Below are 22,245 nucleotides of genomic sequence, written 5' to 3'. Positions count from 1 at the left end.
AAAGTTATTGCTTATGCCTCAAGGCAGCTAAAAGCACATGAAGTCAACTATACAACTCAAGATTTGGAATTAGGAGCAGTGGTATCCGCATTATAGATATGGAGACATTATCTTTATGGAACCAAGTGCACCATCTTCACTGACCATAAAAGTCTACAACACATTTTTGACCAGAAAGAGTTGAACATGAGGCAACGACGATGGGTAGAGATACTCATTGATTATGAGTGCGAAATACGCTACCATTCTGGAAAGGCCAATGTGGTAGCAGATGCCCTCAACCGGAAAGACTATTCATGTCATAGAGTGAAGGCACAGGCAATGACCATCCATTCCCATTTATCCGCTCAAATAAAAGAGGCTCAGTTAGAAGCCTTAAAACCAGAGAACAAGTCGGATGAAGCCTTGAGAGGAATGGAAAAGAACTTAGAGATCAAGGGAGACGGAGTCTATTATTTCATGGACCGGATCTGGACCCCAAAGTTCGGTGGTTATAAGGAGGTTGTCATGAACGAAGCTCACAAGACTAGATACTCCATTCACCCAGGTTCAGATAAGATGTACCTGGATCTCAAGAAGTTATATTGGTGGCCAAACATGAAAGCAGAGATCGCTACCTTTGTGGTTAAGTTCCTGACTTGCGCCAAGGTGAAGGTTGAATATCAGAAGCCCCCAGGTCTGCTCTAGTAGCCATAAATACATGAGTGGAAATGGGAGAGGATTACAATGTATTTTATTAGTAAATTGCCCAAATCTCCGAGTGGGTACGATACCATATTGGTAATTGTCGACCGATTGACCAAATCCGCCCACTTCCTGCCAATCAAAGAAACTTTCAAGATGGAAAGACTTACATAAATCTATATCCAAGAGATAGTTCGTATGCACGGTGTGCCTGTGTCCATTATCTCCAATCAGGATGACAGATTCACCTCGAGGTTTTGGCAGTCACTGTAGAAATCTCTTGGAACTAAGCTAGATATGACCACAGCTTACCATCCTCAGACAGACGGGCAGAATGAGAGAACCATTCAGACATTGGAAGACATGTTGAGAGCATGTGTAATTATTTTTGGTAAGTTGTGTGATGTCCATTTGCCCTTGGTTGAGTTCTCCTACAACAACAGTTATCATTAGGGGTGTTAACGGGGCAGTTCGGTTCGGATAGTAATAAAATTGTGAACCGTCATCACGGGGCGGGTACTTCATGTGCACTAACCGAAACCGAACCGAATTAGCTAAAAACCCGAATCGAACCGAACCGTATAAACGTGGGTAACCACGGTTCGGTTCACGGGTACCCGCTAAATATAAGAATTCAAATACAATTAAAATTACAAACTTCATTCCAACGATTTCTTTCAAAAATTAGTAAGTCCAAAGAATTATAAATACATAATGAAGGTCAAATAACATACATTATAATTGGTATAATAAATATAAAAATAAAAATAGAAGAAAACATAATGTAGAAGTGTAAAATTAGAATAGTCGATCATGATTTTCGTTTGGGATATGGCTAAAAGTTCAATGAAAATGAATTATATATATATATATATATATATATATATATATATATATATATATATATATATATATATATCAAGCGGTTCGGTTCGGTTATCCGCGGATACCTATCCAAACCAAAACCGACCCGTTGATATCCGGTTTTTTCGATTTCGGTTTTTTTATGTTTCGGTTTTTTTTTCGGTTTTGGATCGGCCGGTTCGGCTGGGTTTTTTGGTTTTTTTGCACACCCCTAGTTATCATACCAGTATTAAGGTTGCGCCTTTTGAAACCCTTTATGGTCGTAAGTGCAGATCCCCTCTGTGCTGGGCTGAGGTGGGCGACATGCAGCTAGCCAAGGGACAAATCCCCGACAGCACTCTCACCAGTCCAAAAATCATCCGTGAAACCACAGAAAAGATCATACAAATCTGGGAACGACTAAAGGCTTCGAGAGATAGACAAAAGAGTTATGCCGATAAGAGATGAAAACCCTTGGAGTTCTAGGTTGAAGACCGTGTTCTATTGAAGGTCTCATACTGGAAAGGCTTGATACGCTTTGGAAAGCGTGGAAAGCTAAATCAGATATACATAGGACCATTCGAGATCCTTACTACGATCGGTCCCGTAGCATACAAACTCCGTTTACCACAATAGCTTAACAACGTCCATCCTGTCTTCCACGTCTCGAACCTTAAAATGTGTTTATCCGATGAAACTCTTGTAATTCCTCTCGATGAGATCGAAATCAATGAGAACCTTAACTTCGTGGAAGAACCAGTCGAAATCATGGATCGAGGGATCAAATGAACGAAACAAAGTTGCACACCGATAGTGAAGGTCCACTGGAATGTCAGGCAACGACCTGAATTCACTTCGGAGCGTGAAGATTAGATGAAACAGAAATATCTGCATGTCTTTCCGAGTCCATGATTTGTATTCTATATTTGAATTTCGGGACGAAATTCCGTCTAAGGGGGGGATGATGTGACAACCCGAAACTTTTTTTTCCCGTTATCTTTAACCAATTTCCGTTAATAAAATTTGAATTTTATTGGATTTTCCATCAAATTCCTTGGTTTGGAAATAATATTACGTTTTATATACTTAAAATTATATACGATTTGGAACCAAAAATCACGCGTAAAACCCGAAATGTCTCGAACATATTACAGTTTTCGGCCTAAGTGAGTGTATGGCCGCACACCCGTGTACGGCCGCACACCCGTCCACGGCTGGTGCCAGGTGGACCCCACCACCGACCATACCCCCAACCTATAAATACAGGACCCCCACCCTCATTTGAACACTTTTGGCTGAAAACTCTCTCGTTCTCTCTCTAGAACCATTGACCACACATCCTAAAAACACCTTAATTCTTCCGAAAATCATCGAGAAACATCATTGGGAGTAGTTTTGGAGCATCTAGAACACGTTTTTCACCAAAATCCAGCATCGTTGTTCTTGAGTGTACGGCCGTACACCCTTCAAAACTGCAAATCTTCATTGGCCGTACACTCATTCACGGCCGTACACCCTTCGAGAGGCAGTCTACGACCGTACACGGTTCACAGCCGTACACTCCCTCTATGGCCGAACACACTCCCTAAGTGGTTCAATTGACTGAAAACCCATTTCCCTCGATTCAATAAAGTCCCGATAACATTCCTTAACTAAAAGCAAGTGTTTTTCTAACACTTTATCTATCGAAATCGCTAATTTAGATACAAATATGTATTTATTCGATATTAGGATTCCGTTAAGTGCCACGTACAACAACTTGAGGACCTTCGTTTCCAATTCAATGTTTGCACACAACTAACAATGAGTTCATACCCCTATATTTTTATGATTTTTAATCGTTTTCAGGGGGGGAATACAAGTCAAACACAAATGGTTTTGTGAACTAAAACAAAAGGGTTTTCAACCAGTTTAAAACTTATGCAATTGATACAATCCAACGATTCCCATAAAATGTATAGATATTTTATCCCTTTTGTATTATGAGGAGCATAAGGGACCTTTTCTAAACATAATTTCATAGTTTTCAGAACAAGTCACAAACATAACGTTTCAGTCAAACTATAATAGGTATAATTTGGGGAATTCATTACTAGTTTTACCGATACGAACTACTTACTAGATCAAACATATAAACTATGATAGATTTAGTTTATGATATTCATTACTACTTTCAAATAACAAGAGTATAACACTAAGTAATTATTTAAGTATAATTATGTATACTTTACCAAGTATACAAACGGTTTCAATTACGAGAACACGATACCGAAAAACACGTAAACAATTTAATACATGATTATGAGACATCTCTTCATTTGTATCCTTCGGGGTACTGGTAAAATCCTCAACATTTTGTATAACCAGAGTCTCCTGGAGGGAGAGCGTGAGATTTGTGAATAGATCTATTCGGGACTGACAATCTCACACCTAAACTGCTAGCTATAGTTAGGCAGGCATGCATGGGGTGACAAATATCATACCATACGACGCCTGAAGAAACGACGTTGAGGTCACTAGTCATATCAAGCATGGTTATACGAACTCACAATAGTATAAACTAACATTTGTTTACGAGATTTTCATTTTCACTAGTTTTATTTTAAATAATAGAGCTATGATACATTTCACTGGAGGGTTTCTAGGGGTTATAATACATGGTTTTATTTAAGTAATAAAACTACTATGCATATTGGTGGTAGCCATGGTTTTCAAATAGAACAGACTATACATACTGGTGGTAACCAGGGTTTTCGAAACAGAGCACAATAATGAACAAACATGTTAGAAAATATTGGATTTTCTTGGGAAACATGCATACATTTTTACAGGATTCAATGACTAGTTTTCACTACAAAAACATTCTTATGAGCTCACCAGCTTTATGCTGATATATTTTCAAAATCGCTTGTATTCTCAAGACGTCAGTAGACAGGTACTCCCGCCAGATTTTGAGAAGACGGAGCATTCAGAGTCTCGTCTTTATATGTTTTGCTACTTTTGATGTATAAAAACAATGATACAAACAGATGGAAATTTTCATATTATATTGTAATGGTTGAGTTTACTTTGATTACTATGATGCAGTTGTTGTGATATTACACATGACGTCCTCCACCCCTGAACGTTTCCACCGGTTCGGTTTGGGGGTGTGACATGTTCCTTTTTTGGTTATGGCTCTAGAATAGGATCATCTATTCGGGTGTCTATCTCACCTCTAGTTACATATGGTTATGCGTTCTGTGGAGATTTCCCGGTAGCAGATTAGTGTGCTATGAGAGACTTAGTAGGAGGCAGTGAACTGTTCTACAACTAGATCGATGGTTGCATGTACTTATGTTCTTACTTAATTTCTTTGTTGGTTTATATGTTGACATATTATGGTTAGTAAGCTTGTGGCGGTCTTGTTGTGTGTTGTAGGCCAAGATACCAGGTGTGGGTTGACTATAAGTCGTATGCATAGAGGCTCTGGAGGAGTGGGTTGATTAACCATGCCCACATACCAGGGCAATCCATTTCGATGATTATGGGCCCAATATGCATTCTTGTATATGCTTTTATGGTGTGTGGTATTTTGGGGGAAACTCGCTAAACTTTGTGCTTACCCAGTTGTTTATGTCTTACAGGTTCCATCCGTGATTGTTAAGGCGAATGCATGAGTATACAAATTCATCATCAGCATTAAGGAATCAATGTCTATTATATTACTCTGATTTTTAATAAATGTAATTTGGAATAAATCGTTTTCTTAACATAGATTTTATAATTGTAAGATTTGAACTTAATAAAAATGAAAATTTTTTGTTGTGAAAATTAGGTGTTACATTAAACTTGAAAAATCCTAAAGCAATAATCAAGAAAGGAATGGTATAATCATATTCATGGGTCAACGTATTTTGATAAAACTCAATTTGGATATGTTGTGATTATCAATGTGTTAATTTCATTTTAATCTTACGTGTATTTTTATTGTAGTTATAGGTTTTCAGTGTAGGAGATGGTGATGGAGGACTAAAGTACCTAGGTAGAGCATCCAAGTAGCGAAATCTAGAGATCACTTTCGTTTTTGGGAGGATTCAACTTTCTGGAGGAAAAACATAGCTCAAACAAGGGTTAAAACTTTTGAAGTCAATACATTGGGATGACTTTTCTTCTTACATGTATAGAATTAGGACTATGTCGTATGGGGATGTGGTCAACAACAAGATTTATGTTCTAAGATTTATTATAAAATGCCAATAATAGGCCTTAATGAAGGTTGTTTAAGAATGATGGGTTTCAATGATGTTAATAACTTGAAACTTGTTCATCATGGATGTGGTACATGATATAGCTAATTTAGGTTTTTGAATATACATATATGAAACTTTGGTATCAATTCAAATTCAACTGTTTATGGTAATTTTTTTAAGAGATATATATATTAAAGGCTCAATATTTTTATCGATTTGATAAAAAAGTCCTAAAAATTTTTTGACAGCAAAGTATTAACTACCGGTAGTTTTTCATATTTTTACCATTTTTTCCGGTTAGCCGATAATTAGGATTTTACTGTAAAAAAAAAAATAAAAAAATTTAGGACTTTCTTGTCAAATCGTGAATTAAAACTTTACTATAAAATAAATAAAGTTTAGGACTTTTCTCAAATCGTTGAAAATATTGGGACTTTAGTGTATTTATTAGCCCAAAAACATTTAGTTATGATTTCCGTCGAAGCACCAATGTTTTTCTTACCATCATCATCTTTACCCTGATACAATCACGATCAGGGGAAACACATGCAAAAAAGAGAGCAAGAGAGGGTGAGAAAACTTATAAAACTTTCTTCTTGGTCCGCCGCCAAATCTTGAACTAAAAAGTGGGCCAAATTGTACAAAGACAAATAAGACACGCCTAATTAAAAGGGTGTGAATGTGGAGAAGGGGGTAAGAAGGGCAGTTTCGTTTTCTCTAGTTTTTTAGTTCTCCAATTTTAAAACTGCAAAAAATCAACACAACCTTGGTTCTTTCTTTCTTTCTTGATTATCTTTATGTTTTCAGTGTTGGTTTGTTGAAATTAAAAAACATTATTTAACAAGAAAAACAAACATTAATAATCCCAATAGGATCTAGCTTACTAAAACACGTTCAATAACTCCTATCCTTTATATTATTAAATTTCTAACCAAAAAATGGATATAGACACTAGAATCCCAATATTTTCAACGATTTGATAAAAAAGTTCAAAAAATTATTTTTTAACAGTAAAGTCCTAATTTACGGCTTGACAAGAAAATCTTAAATTTTATTTTTTAACAATAAAGTCCTAATTACCGGTTAACCAAGAAAAAATAGTAAATGTGTTAAAAACCGTCAATAATTAGGATTTTACTGCAAAAAAAATTAAAATTTAAGACTTTCTTATTAAATCGATAAAAATATTTAGAGTATATATATCTCATTTTTTTCAATACTTAACTAGATATTTTTAAATTCATGTTTAAGAATGTTGGTTGTTCGAATGATCAATTTAATATCAAGCAGTAAATATTAAAATTGGTCAATTTGGTTACTTTGCTCTAAGTATGCATTTGATCATGAAAATAGACATTTTAAAATTGTTTTTGCAGTTTGTATTTGTTGTAGTTCGAAATCTCCTACATATTATTTGATGCCATTTTATATATTTTAAATATCTTATTTACTAATTTATCAAACATTTTTTTTATCAATTAGCTTATTAACCGACAACTAGTTGCTACCACAACAAACATACCATTGAAAAATAAATAATAAAAAAAATCTCTATAAACTTATTGAAATGTTAATTTATGTAGTTTTTTAAAAACTATCATATAAGTTTTTTTTTCTCTGCTTATAAAACCGTATGAATAATTTTTATGTTTCCCTTCAATAAATAGTTTATTTGGTTAACACTTGGTGCCAAAATATTAGCCTAATTCCATATGGATAAATTTTTATTGTTCTCTTCAATAAGTAATATGTTTGGATAATATTTGATTAACTGGGTATTTCGTTTTTATTAGTCAACAAAGTTGTACTTCAAAATAAAATTAAAAACAGTTGAAGTTCAAACCGAGTTTTTAACGTGCAAATGCGGAATCGAATCCACCGTACAAAACAACAAGATGTGCGGTAGCGGATTCAACTTTTCCGTCATAGGAAATTACAAAAATACCCTTGGAATGCAAAGTAATTTACTGTTACAACACTTGGAATTTGGAAATGGATAACAGGATAAGTGTAAAAAACTCGAGTTTATTATTTTTTCTATTTTTAAAGATGTTGTTAGACTTAGAGAGTTAGATCCCGGTGAAGATACAAACCGCACGTGTGTATGGCTCCCACGTGCTTAGGTTGTCTCCTACCACGTGACTAGTAAAAAAAAAAAAAAAAAAAAAAAAAAAAAAAGTGAAAGGAACGAAATTGGGTTTGAAGTCTTGTACACCACATTTTTAGTTTATTTTTTATTTATCTGAAACATAAAATTCGATAAGCTTTTTGTTCTTTTGATATAATAAATGAACTAATTAAACTAAATACCTTTCAATCGAAATTTTTGAAAGATGAGATATGAAGGATATCGGATTGTAAATTTGTTTTTGTGAAATTTTAGCAAATAATTTGTGATGTGCATAAAAAATACAGAAAATTTTCATAATAGCTTCTTTTTAAATTCTTTTATTGTATAATAGCCAAAAAAAAAAAAAAAAAATCATAACTCAAAATTTTCAAATCTTAATCATAATTTTCACTTAATTTCACTGCAATTTTATGTTTTTTTTATTATTTTTTAAAGAGTCGTATTTTTTTTATAGCTTTGTTGTTAAAACTTGAAAGTCATACTACTTAGATACGTTTTCGTATATTATGCTTACGGAAATCTAGTTTTTTCCTAATTTACTACTTAGTTACGTTTTCATATATCACATTCCAAATTTAGATATAAAAAATCTTAATGTTTTAGGTTAAAGCATGCTCCATAGTGGCAGGTATGCAAAATTCATCCAACTTTAAACTTTCATAATTCTAGCATAAGAATTTTGTTTGGGGTGATTTTCTTTTCATTGTGTTCTATATAACAAGTAGTATCTATAGACATATAATACTCAAATTGTGAAGATCATAAAGTCATATTTTTTAACCTCATAAATAGGATAGTTGTCTTGTTTTTATAATTTTCCAAATTAAAGTCGATAACAAAAGATTTCATTACACACAATAGTGGATCTCAAATAAAATTATATGTACATTAAATAGGATAGTTGTCTTGTTTTTATAATTTTCCAAATTAAAGTAGATAACAATAGATTTCATTACACACAATAGTGGATCTCAAATAAAATTACACGTACATTATAAATATAAATATATTAAAGTTACAAAGGATGTCACATCACCAATATGTTGTTAGGTATTTCCAATTGAGGAGTAAGCGGTAAAGGGTTGACCGTTTCAAATCGGCATGCAGCTCGATAGACAGTTGAGGTTAATTTATAGTGAACAAAATTTTGTATCTTCACATGTTCAAATATCTCATCTTTATTATCGCGTGCCCATACAGTATACCATTTTTTTTGTCATTTCAACATCTAAAAATACTTCAATCGAGATGTGCAAATATAGCTTGTAAAGAATATGTAACTTCAAAGTTAAAGCCATCCACCTATCTTACCCGCCAAGCTCGACACATGTGCTTCCTCCTATGAAACTTGGTCTCGACATAAGGTGTGAGATCAACATACTTCCCTAAGGCAAACCGTATCATGAACACTTTTTGCATTGACCCATGGATATGTTTAATGACGATCATTATAGGTAAATCATATCTACCCATCGATAAGCTCTGCATGACATGATGAAGTTCAATTGACAAAACATTGAAACGGACTCTAAGTAAAAATGGCCTTACCCATTTTGCAATAAGAATAGTGTCCAACCAAAAAGTGGATTTTTGTTGTTGATTTCTTGTTGAAGGTTATCGGAAAACAACTGAAAATCATACATGTTATAATTTTTGCATGCCTGTTAATACAATCATTCCGCTACACTATTACGACAAATTTTAGCCCGTATAGTTTATCTAACATTTTTCCACACCTATACATCATCATTTATTGGGAATTCATGTTATAAAATCTTTATATTTTCTATTGTGTAATTTATTACTTGAAAACATTTTCCCACACCCATACATCATCATTCTTTGATTGGTTAATAAAATCAAGGAGCTCTATCAATTACTTAGGCCTCCAACCCCTTCTTGGCTCCCGATGCCAATTTCATGACTACACGCCCCATGATCAACTTGAGGACTGATTAAGAAACCTTTATCAAGGTCTAATGAAAAAAATCTTACGAAACTTGTGTACGGTATCCTCTAAATGTACCGGGGGACATAGTATTCACTCAAAGTACTAGGGAATATACTTAGATGGGGTCGGAAAATTTAGCAACATAGGAGGGATCGACGTACTAAGTAGGGGATTGGGCTTTGGCTGCCATGTCCCTAATTAGTATGTGCTTGTTTCTGATTTGAAACCTTAATTCCCTTTTGTTGCATTTGTGAGCTTAAGAGTTTTTTTGTGTGCTTTTTGAAGAAAAAAGAAGGTGATGGATGGAGTTTCATAGAAGCTTGAATCAGCATTGGATTCAGAATTTCATTTCCCTCATCCATCTCTAGGAGGTATAAAGTATCCACCTTGATGAGTTTTTATGATAGATATAGCTTAGTTTTAGGTTTTCATGCTTTTGTCTACATAATCATTCTGTTTACAAGTAAAAGTTACTCTTAACCATTAAAGAGTCATTTCTAGACGTTTTTAGGGTTGTTAAGCCATAAAAATGAGAGCTTGGTCACACTAATCCATCCATGTTGTTGAGTTCGAATATTATTGTGAGGTGTCGAAATCTGTTTGAGTCTGTTTTAAGTGTCGAAGATTGTTTGTATGTTTATTTATTATAAGGGCATTATGTTTCGAAACTTAAGTGTCTTAGTCCCTTATATTTTTTGTACTCTTTCTCGATCCCTATATATATGGGATGAGTACTAGGGTTAGGGAGTAGTTTTATCATTCGTCTTATACTCTTTGAATAATCTCTGTATTCCAAAAAGCAAAATCGAGCCAAACAGATTATATTTAGATCTTGTGTTCATATTTTATTCTTAACTCTGATCTCGTATTACAAACTCAGAGCAGGATTCATTCAGTTTTGATATGATTTTCTTAGGTTTTTAAAAGGTTTTGAATCTCATTCTAGATTTAAAATATTCTTCTCTTTTGATTCTGAAAATCATCACAGATTATCTGTTTTGATTCGATTTCACTTACAGTTTGTTTGATCGAGTATTTTGTTTCAATTTTCCTGAAGTTTTGTCAATCAAATCTCAATTCTTGTAGCTTTTCACAAATTTCATCCATACAACGATGACGGAATTTAACATGAACACCATGACTTCATACTCTCATCTTCTCGGTTCTTCAACCAAGATTCTACTATTGATTCCTAAGTTCTATGATCAATGGGTTGATCGTATGGAGGAATTTTTGAATGGGATAGATGAGGGTATCTGGAAACGCATCATTAGTGATGTTTGTCCTCCAATTGCAGTTCAAAGTGTTCAAACTGCTGCTAATAATCTAGATGTTGAAGAACAAGCTGAGAAATTTAATAAAAATGAAAAGAAATATATGTGTGAACTGCGTGGTGCTCTTCCACTAGTTGTATACAATTATGTTCGCAACTGTAAAACTTCAAAGGAAATTTGGGATACGCTGAAGGAGAAGTATTAAAGAAAGCATTAATACCACCACATTCATTATCAAACGAAAAGGTAAAACCTTGTTTGTACAAAGCATGAAAAGAAATAATATTCCTCGCCATTTCAGACGAGTACACACATTTATTCAAATCTAATTTTAACCCATTATTAAGCAACAAAGTATAAACTCCAATCTTGGAAACAGGTGAAGCCTTCCTATTCCCCATGATTAAGTTTATCTTCCCGTGCTCCACATCCTCACTTCTTCTTAGGCCCTGCAAATCAGAACATATGTGAATACCACATCCTGTATCAAGCACCCAAGAGTTAGAATATGTTGAGTAATTAGACAATATAGTGTAAATACCTGCATAGGTGGGTTTCACTTTCCCATCCTTTAGATCCTGCAAGTACTTAGGGCAGTTTCGCTTCCAGTGTGCCTTTTCATGGCAATAAAAGCATTCAGCATCCTTGGGAATGGCAGAAGGAGTGACAGAACCGTTCTTAGTCTTTGATGAGGAGCCTTCAAGAGACTTTCCCTTGGTACCCTTCGAAGGGTGCTTCCTCTTTTTCCCTTTGCCTTGCCCAATAGCTAAAACAGGGGTAGAAGTTGGAGTAGGAGTAGTAGAGGTAACAACCGCTTTACCCTTAAGACCGGTTTCAGCGGTCTTCAAGAGTCCTTGAAGCTTGCTGAGGGTAACTTCCTCCTTGTTCATATGATATGTCATTCGAAAATGATCATAACAAGAAGGCAAGGAGTGCAAAATGATGTCAATTGCCAACTCCTCGGGGATGTTAACATTCAGCTTCAGCAAACGGTCCACATACCTTTGCATCTTTTGCATGTGGCCCGTGACGGATTCACCGTCCTTCATGCGGGTAGTTATTATGGAGGAGATTATTTCATACCGCTCCTGACGAGCACTCTGATGGTACCTTTCCATCAGGTCTTGGTGCATCTCAAAAGGGTAGAAATCTTCATACGACTTTTGGAGCTCGGCTGTCATCGTGGCCATCATGATACATGCCACCTTAGTAGCATCTCTCTCATGAGTCCTGAATTCAGCGATCTCCTCAGAAGTAGCAGTAGACTCATCAAGTTCTTTTAACTCCTTATCGAGGACATAATCCTTGTCCTCGTAACGAGTAACCATCCTGATGTTCCTAATCCAATCCATGAAGTTGGAACCATCAAAGATGACCCTCCCACAAAGATTCATGAGAGAGAAAGAACCAGTTGGGTTAGAGCCTGAAGCATTAGTGTTGGAAGACATCTGAAAGAAGAAAGTAAGTTTAGATTAGATATTTAGGATCCTTAATAAGACACCCAAATGTAATATTAAGGCTAGGATCCAATCACAATATATTACACTTAGAAGAGGGATGCCGTAATCTAAGTAATAATATATTTGAAAGGTAGGTGAATGACGATTCACCAATTTCCACCATGAAAACGAAATGATTTATTAGGTTTAATTGGATTTGAAATTCCTAGATTCTTTTGAGATTCATTGAACTTTTCAATGGCATGTTTCAATCTCGATTGTGCCCTTCAAGTTTTGTGACTGGGATGCCGAGGATCACAAAACAAGGTGTGAATAACCATGCTAATTCACTTGGTACTCTTAATATTATCACCTAATCAATGTGCCGGTTAACCACACACGCTCCATTGATCTATGACAAACATTAAGTCACCCTTCGTGATCCTTACTAGTCCTAGTTAGTGTGCCGGTTAACCACACACGCTCCACCAACGACTTGGTAAGGTACAAAGTGTGAATTCCATGGATTAGCACCATGTTCACATTTTCCTAAAATAACTAAGATTGGGAATTAAAAGAGTTTAGTTACTTTATAATATTCATTATACTTTTAATGAGGATTTAAAGTCATTGTTCTACCCGTTCGGCTAACGACCCTCCACCGATCAAGCAAGCGGTGGGTGAGAGTATACACCCATTAAGTCGCCATTTTATAGGCAACAACCTTATACCCACCTTATAGACCGGCTTCGTGAATGAGGCCTACTAACGGTAAAACGACTTATTCTTATACATATATATAATAATTAACCATTAATGTTATAAATAGTATAAGGGTTGAATTTTAACTATTAAAACTCTAAGGTTTGGAATTAAAGTTTATTAAAGTGTGTGAAACTTTACAGATTCCAAAACTTGAGGGCAAGTTTTGTAACTTTGCAAAACTCTTCATTTCATAACTTATGAATTAAAGGTTCATAAAAATGAAGACTCTTCATTTTCATGTAACTTATGTGTTTTAAGTGTGTGTTAAATGAAAGTGACCTTTGGTAATCCATAACTTGAGGATAAATTATGGACTCCATTAAAACACATAAATGATAAAGAATTAATCCTAAATAATTCAGCAAATAATTCCTATCATTTTCTAAATTCATAAGAACATGAACATGATCATCAAAAATTCAAGAATTATATGAACACATAAAATCATGGATTTTTGATATATGTTATTGTAAATGGATTAGAACAACCATTACACCAACTAAAATAAGTTTTATAACACCAAAACAGTTTAGGGTAATGTTTCTAGTCCATTTCCAGCAGCAAAAGTCGAGAATCTGCACTATTTCGATCCTACTCGTCGAGTGCATGAACTGACTCGTCGAGTAGGTTGAAGTTTGCCTTGGACTCGTCGAGTCCCCCCAATGGACTCGGCGAGTCCACCATGCAGACAGCAACGATTTCGACTTTTTTCACTATTTTGCATCAAGTATCAAACAAGCAAGCCTAGGCTCTGATACCACTGTTGGGTTTTGAGCAATCTAACACTTCCTAAGTGTGCATGCAACCCTAATAAACCTTGGATCTATGTTTGTCTAAATACATGCAAAATAATAATTTTCCAAGGTTTATAACCTATCTAACATGGCATGGGGAACATTTCAACATAAAAGAGTTAGAAGAGATTACATACCTTTTGGTGAGTTTGGTTCTAAGGAGTTTGAGGGCCAAGCACCAATAGTGTGAATGCCTCAAATGGAATCACAAACACCACAAACTCTTGGAAAACTTTGAGAGAGTATACACACTCTTGTATTTTCGGCCACACACATGCACACACACACTAGTTCACTAGTTTTCTCTTAGGCTACATTTCATGCTCCATAAGCATGCTTATATAGTATGCATGGTTTGGGTGAAACCCTAATAACCCATGTCTTTTCCTTTTCCAAGGATCCATGGGTTAAAAGCTCCATGGATCATCCATGGACTTCCACATAAGCCTAGCCCATTAACAAATGAGTATTAGCCCACACTATATAAAACAAATAGCCCATAATTTAATTAGTATTCCTTTTAATCTCTAAATTAATCCATAATTAATTTAAGACTAAAACTAATTAAATAACGTAACTTCATATTAATATATTATAACTCATAATATATTAATAAACATATGTGTATAACTCTCATAAAATTATCCATAATAGTTTGGATGAGATGCAACCCAAATGGACCATGCCGGTCGGGTCAAGTATATACCAAATAAGTTATGGACTTAGACACCTTATCCAACAGTATGGGCCCGTACTACTGAAAGCATAGGATCCGTACTCGAATCAAGGAAGGCCGAGACAAGACCAGGAAACTAGTATTGGTACCAGTGATCCCTTGAGATATTTCAGTTTTCTGATGTTTCTATGATTTGTTTCAGAATGGTAGTTTTGCGTTCGAGGCCAGCAGTCGGCAGTTCAGATGCCGGAGGGGGATCAGGATCAGGATCAGGCCCGGAGGTCGGTCAGTTGGATAAGCAGACCAGAGAGTTTCTTTCTTCTGAGGTTACCCGCATCATACTGGAGCAGACTCCTGTGATCTTCGGTTCGATCAAGGAGGGTATTCTAGCGCTGATGGATGAGAGATTGGGCACCTTCCATGCCGAGATGGCAGCCATGATGGGGTCGCGCACACTTACGTTCAGGGAGTTCAGGGCATGAGGAGCTCCAGACTACCATGGGGCGCGGGACCCCATAGCGAGTACTAGATGGTTGGCGGATGTGGCCAACGCTTTCCGCACAAGCAGGTGTCCCGAGGGGGACAAGGTTAGATTGGCATCCTGTCTCCTGAAGGACAGGGCACGGGATTGGTGGGAGGAGGTCAGACATACTATTGGAGATGATGCAGCGTTAGATGCCATGACCTGGACTGATTTCTCCACCATGTTCAGGGCGGAGTTTGCACCGGTTATTGAGGTGCAGCAGTTAGCTAGGGAGTTTTAGGACCTCACCCAGACTATAGAGACAGTGGCGGAGATCACCGCCAAGTTCAGGGAGAGGGCTCTTCTCGTTCCTCAGTATGCAGCTGATGAGGAAATAAAGAAAGCCCGTTATCATGAGATGCTGCGGAGCGATATCCGCCAGTTTGTGAGCCGGTCCAGCTGTAAAACGCTGGATTACATGATTGCTAGGGCTCGGGAGAGGGAGATTGACCTTGAGATGGAGAAGAAGAGGAAACCGGAGGCGGTTCCGGGTACAGGCAGTTCGGGTAAAATGCCCAAGGTTTCAGATCACAAATCCAGGAGTCAGCAGATCCACGGTCGATGTGGCAAGTGTGGGAGATTGCACGATGGGGTGTGCAAGGCAGGGAGTTCTGGCTGCTACAAGTGCGGTCGAACTGGGCATTTGAGTAGGGATTGTACGGCTCCTGCTACCGCTATTGCAGCATCAGATCTGATTTGCTTTCAGTGCAATCAGAGGGGACATAAAAAGTCCTAGTGTCCAAGTTTAGCTGCAGCAGGGAAGGTGGTTGCACCTGCCCCTGCTACTTTGAGGATTACAGATGGCCGTCAGGGCCGAGCAGAGGCACCAGTAGCAAGGAGTCGAGCTTTTCAGATGACAGCAGAGGAGGCACGAGCGACTCCTGATGTGGTGACGGGTATGTATTTTCCCTTCATCTCTATATTATTATTATTATTGATTATTGCTTATGGTTATATGTTTTGTATAGGGTCGTTCTCTGTGAACGACATCTCTGCTACAATATTATTTGATTCGGGGGCTACCCGATCGTTTGTATCGCTAGCGCTTAGCAAGAGATTTAGTAGAGCTCCAGGGGAGCTGGATTGTCCATTAGAGGTCGAGATAGCAGATGACAGGACCGTGAGGGTTGCCAGGGTACATAGAGGATGTTCTCTTCAGTTGTTCGACGAGCAGTTTTTGGTGGATTTGGTCCCTATTCCCCTGCGAAGGAATAAAGTTATAGTGGACATGGATTGGTTGAGTCCCAACGGGGCCGTGATTGATTGCGAGTTACAACTAGTGAGGGTTCGCACTCCCAGTGGGGGAGAGTTAGTGATTCAGGGCGAGAGGCCACAGCGTGGACCAATTCTTTGTTCAGCCGCGAGGGCGAGGCACTATTTTCAGTAGGGTTGCACCGGTTATGTAGCTTATGTTATGGATGCCCGGGAGAAGGGCAAGACGACAGTTGCCGACGTTCCGGTAGTGCGAGACTTTCCGGATGTATTCCTGGAGAATTTACCGGGAATACCTCCCGAGAGACAGGTCAAGTTTGGGATCGACCTAATTCCTGGTGCGGGTCCGATAGCCAAGGCACCGTATCGGTTAGCTCCCCCTGAGATGCAGGAGTTGTCTACGCAGCTGCAGGAGTTGCTAGACAAGGGTTTTATACGGCCGAGTAGTTCACCCTAGGGAGTGTCGATCCTGTTTGTGAAGAAGAAGGATGGGTCGCACCGTATGTACATTGACTACCGGGAGCTGAATAAGGTGACGATGAAGAACCGTTACCCCCTCCCGAGGATAGATGATTTGTTTGATCAGCTTCAGGGGGCGTCTTGGTTCTCCAAGATCGATTTACGCTCTGGATATCACCAGATGCGAGTTAGAGGCGAAGATGTGCAGAAGACTGCTTTCAGGACCCGATATGGTCATTATGAGTTTGTAGTGATGCCTTTTGGGCTCACTAATGCTCCAGCCGCATTCATGGACCTCATGAATCGTGTATGCAGACCGATGCTGGATCGGTCTGTGATAGTATTCATAGATGATATCTAGGTGTATTCCAAGACTCAGGAGCAACATGAGGTGCACCTGAGGGAGGTGCTAGAAGTTTTGAGAAGGGAAAGGCTTTTCGCAAAGTTCTCCAAGTGCGAGTTCTGGTTGCGTGAGGTGTAGTTCCTTAGTCACCTCATCAACCAGAAGGGTATATTGGTAGATCTGGACAAGATAGAGGCCGTGATGCAGTGGGAAGTCACGAAGTCTCCATTCGAGATTCGGAGCTTCCTAGGTTTGGCAGGGTACTACAGGAGATTCATTCAGGATTTCTCCAAGATAGCAGTACCGCTCACCCGACTAACTAGGAAGTCGGTGGTGTTTCGTTGGGGGCCTGAGCAGCAGGCGACATTCGAGACCCTGAGGCAGAGGTTATGCGAGGCTCTGATTCTTTCCCTGCCAGAGGGAATAGAGGATTTTGTAGTCTACTGTGATGCCTCAATCATAGGTATGGGAGCAGTGTTGATGCAACGGGGGCATGTGATAGCTTACGCCTCGAGACAGTTGAAGCCTCACGAGGCTAACTATCCTATGCACGATTTAGAGCTGGGGGCTCTAGTGTTTTCCCTCAAGATTTGGAGACATTATCTTTATGGAGTCCGTTGTACTATCTACACGGATCATAAGAGTTTGAGATACCTTATGGATCAGCCGAGTCTAAACATGAGGCAGCGGAGATGGTTGGATGTGCTGAAGGATTATGATTGTGAAATCCTTTACCATCCAGGGAAGGCCAACGTAGTGGCCGACGCCTTGAGCTGAAGGGTGACAACAGCTCCTATCAGAGACTTATGTCTGAGGATGAAAATGATCACTCCGTTGTTGGAACGGATCAGGGAGGCTCAGGTTGAGGGCCTCAAGGAAGAGAAGAAGAAATGTGAGAGGATTATGGGTCGAGTAGCTGTGTTCGATTATGATAGTCGGGGGTTGTTGACCCTCCATGGGAGAGTGTGGGTACCGTATGGGGGCGGAGTACGGCAGGTGTTGATGGACGAGGCTCATAAGTCTCGATTTTCTATCCACCTAGGGGCGACGAAGATGTATAAAGATCTTCGACTCGGTTATTGGTGGCCCTGCATGAAGAAGGATGTTGCTTGGTATGTAGAGAGATGCCTTACCTGCAGGAAGGTCAAGGCAGAACATCAGAGGCCTCACGGCAAGATGCAGCCGTTAGACATTCCCGTGTGGAAATGGGAGGACATCACCATGGATTTTATCACTAAGCTTCCCAGGACCGCACGTGGGGTAGATTCGATTTGGGTGGTAGTGGATCGGTTGACGAAGAGTGCTCATTTCATATCGATCCAGGAGAGCATATCAGCGGAAAAGTTAGCCGATATCGATGTGCGGGAGATAGCTGCACGTCGAGGAGTGCCGGTATCAGTGGTGTCAGACCGAGACATCCGTTTTACATCCAGATTCTGGAAGCGGTTCCATGACGAGATGGGTACTCGTCTTCATTTCAGCACCACTTTCCACCCTCAGACGGACGGGCAAAGTGAGAGGACGATTCAGACTCTTGAGGACATGCTCCGGGTATGTGTTCTAGATTTCGGGGGCAGTTGGGATACGTATCTTCCGTTAGCGGAATTTTCGTATAACAACAGTTATCATGCGAGCATTGATTGACCTGCCTTTGAGATGCTTTATGAGAGGAAGTGCAGGACCCCGATTTGTTGGGGCGAGGTCAGTCAGTGGGTTATTGGGAGCACAGAGGTGGTGCTCAAGATGACCGAGTTGATTCAGCAGGTTCGTGGTAAACTGCAGACTGCGCAGAGTCGGTAGAAGAGCTACGCCGATAGTAGGCATTCATATTTAGAGTTCCGGGTAGGCGACATGGTCCTTCTGAAGGTCTAACCTTGGAAAGGTGTCATCAGGTTTCGGAAGAGGGGAAAGCTGGGCCCCAGGTTCATTGGTCCTTTCAAGGTTTTGGCCCGGGTGGGTCGGGTTGCTTATCGGTTGGATCTTCCGGAAGAGCTTAGCCAGATCCACAACACTTTCCATGTGTCTCAGTTGAGGAAGTGTTTGGTGGATGAGTCAGCAGTTGTTCCTTTAGAGGATATTCAGGTGGATAGCAGCTTGAATTATATTGAGAGGTCGGTCACGATTCTGGATCGGAAGGCAAAGACCTTGAGGAATAAGGTAATTCAGCTAGTGAAGGTGCAGTGGGAGCACCAGAAAGGGTCTGACTGGACGCGGGAAGCTGAAGATGAGATGAGAGAACATTATCCCGAATTATTTGCAGATTCAGCAGCAGCAGACTTCGAGGACGAAGTCTGAGTCAAGTGGGGGAGAGTTGTAACGACCCATATCTGGTACGTTGCTTTTATAATATTTATTTTTGAAGTTTGTAGAGGACCTTGGCGAGTCTATGTCCCGACTCGTCGAGTATGGTCGCGATTTTGATCAGCTTATAGATCGGTGATTCGGCGAGTCCATATTCGGGACTCGGCGAGTCGGTCTGCCAGGTAGAAACCCTAAATCCACGGGTTTGCACCCTATTTAAACCACCTTATCAGCCCCAAACTCGCCTCTTTCATCCCCAAAACGTTACCTAAGCAAACCCTAATCATCCCATTGAGTTTTTGAGCATTCTTGGTGTAATTCTTGAAGTTTTGAAGAGAAGAAGAAGGCTAAATCCAAAGAAGAAGAAGAAGAATGAAGTCCTTGCACCCATCTCAGAGTACTTTGAGGTAATGATCAGTTTCTTCCTGTTTTGTTGATAGATTCCCCTTTATAAGCATATTTAGCCCATTCTTTAGCTTGTTTATAGTAGAGAAATCATATTGGATGGATTAGCTTTCGAATCTAGCCATGCTTCAGTTCCAAAAACGTAGATCTATCAACTTTATGGATCCATTTTGCATGATAGCCATAGATCTACTCTTCCAAGTGCCTTTCTAGCTTTTATACCCTTTTGTATGCCTTTGTACACGTAAAGTTGGGAACTTTACGTGGTTAACCAGCCTTAGGAGTTCAGATCTATATATTGCATGCAGTGGTTTTGAGCAGAATTGAGTTTTTAGAAGTTGCATGCATGAGACTCGGCGAGTCGTTCTTCGGACTCGGCGAGTCGAGTCGTTAGTCCCCGATTCTTCCCCTTTGAGTGATTCCGGGTGGGGACCAGTGAGTAGTGTATGGACTCAATGAGTTAGAGGTTAGACTCAGCAATGGAGGGACTCGACGAGTTGTTCATACAACTCGGCGAGTCCAAGGCAATCTTCTTATGATTCAAGAACAACTCATCGAGTTGTTCATACGACTCGGCGAGTCGGATACAGATGACCCGAGTGTTGATATAGAATGGGAACTCGTCAAGTGTATGCCATACTCGATGAATAGCAGCGAGCAGGGTTGAGAAATGAGAGTAGGGACTCGGCGAGTTGGCGGCCCAACTCGGTGAGTCAGGTTAATTGTAAAGATGACTTTGACCAGGAGAGTTGACTTTAGCTAGGGGTAAAAGAGTCATTTTACCACAATACAGTTATTAGTATTTGATTGAGTGTATTTGTGGAATTGTAGTCGGGGAGATACCGGAGCAGCAGCAGATAGTTCCCGAAGCCACACACTCAGCAGCCAGATCACGAGGTGAGTTTCCTTTCAGTAGGAACGGGTCTAAGGCCACAATGCCGGCCCGTTCAGCTAGTAGTAGTTTCCGGACTTCAGTCCGATGCAGATTCTAGTATGTTTGATGCCTTCGTGGCTCAGACAGGATTTTGTGTTATGTGTTCCGGGTTACAGCCCGATGTAGTATGCTATCTATGTGCCCATGTTAGTTGATATGCTTATGTGATGCTATGTTCAGTATGTTCCGGACTTTTGTCCGATGCAGTCAGTTCCGTACTTCGGTCCGATGCAGTTAGTTCCGGACTTTGGTCCGATGCAGGAGGCAAGGCCTCAGTAGTTCCGGATTTCGATTCGATGCAGAGGGCAAGGCCCTGGTTAGTTCCGGACTTTGGTCCGATGCAGTTTCCGGACTTCGGTCCGATGTAGTGGGCAAGGCCTAGTATGTGTTTATATGTATTATATGGTATGTGGTAGTTTGGGGGAGCTCACTAAGCTTCGTTCTTACAGTTTCAGTTTTGGTTTTAGGTACTTCCGCAAGCAAAGGGAAGAGTTCGGGTTGATGGCATCGCACACACCACAACTTCAGCTGTCCTGGGAGTTGTTTTGGTTTTTCATAGATGTGATTGATACAGTCTTGATACAGTTTACTCATAACACTTTACTTTTGTTTGTGAGATATTGACGTACGAGTTTACCTTATGATTTTATCATGGTGTTTTTAGTAATTATTAAACAAAAATTTTTGGGTCGAATTTTGGGATGTTTCATTATGGCATCAGAGGCTTTCTCACATGAATTTCAAGAATCTGAATAAATTGGAATTAAATGATCTTGTCAATGGTTTACCAGTATTAATGTAACACAAAAAATTTTCAAACAAAAATTCCATTTAAAATCATATAATTCTCATAACACATTTCACAAAAATCTCATTTATTTAATTTATAAATCGCAACTCCATAATTGTTCGATTGAAATCCAGGATCCTCAAAAATAACTCTTTTAATGGTGTGTACAATCAAGTCGGTGTTTTCCTGTGATCCTGAGAGAAACCTAAAACACATAACACACAACACGGTAAGCACGAAGTTTAGTGAGTTCCCAAAAATACCACACACATCTCATTAGCCACTCAAGGCTATAACAGAGTAAGACCTTCCGATCAATGTGTCTCAGTGGGACCCTCCAGTCCCACAAGTTTGATGGACCCTACGGTCCTAACTCTGTAAGCTCTGAATAATACACAACATAGATCACAGAGAAATAATTCGGGATATCACAATACATAGTGTAAGCACATAAGACATCTCAATCACACAAAGATACCACTCATCATA

Source organism: Lactuca saligna, chromosome 3, assembly GCF_052625555.1.
Source record: "Lactuca saligna cultivar CGN05327 chromosome 3, ASM5262555v1, whole genome shotgun sequence".
Lineage (NCBI taxonomy): Eukaryota > Viridiplantae > Streptophyta > Magnoliopsida > Asterales > Asteraceae > Lactuca > Lactuca saligna.
This window is presented reverse-complemented; position numbering follows the sequence as displayed.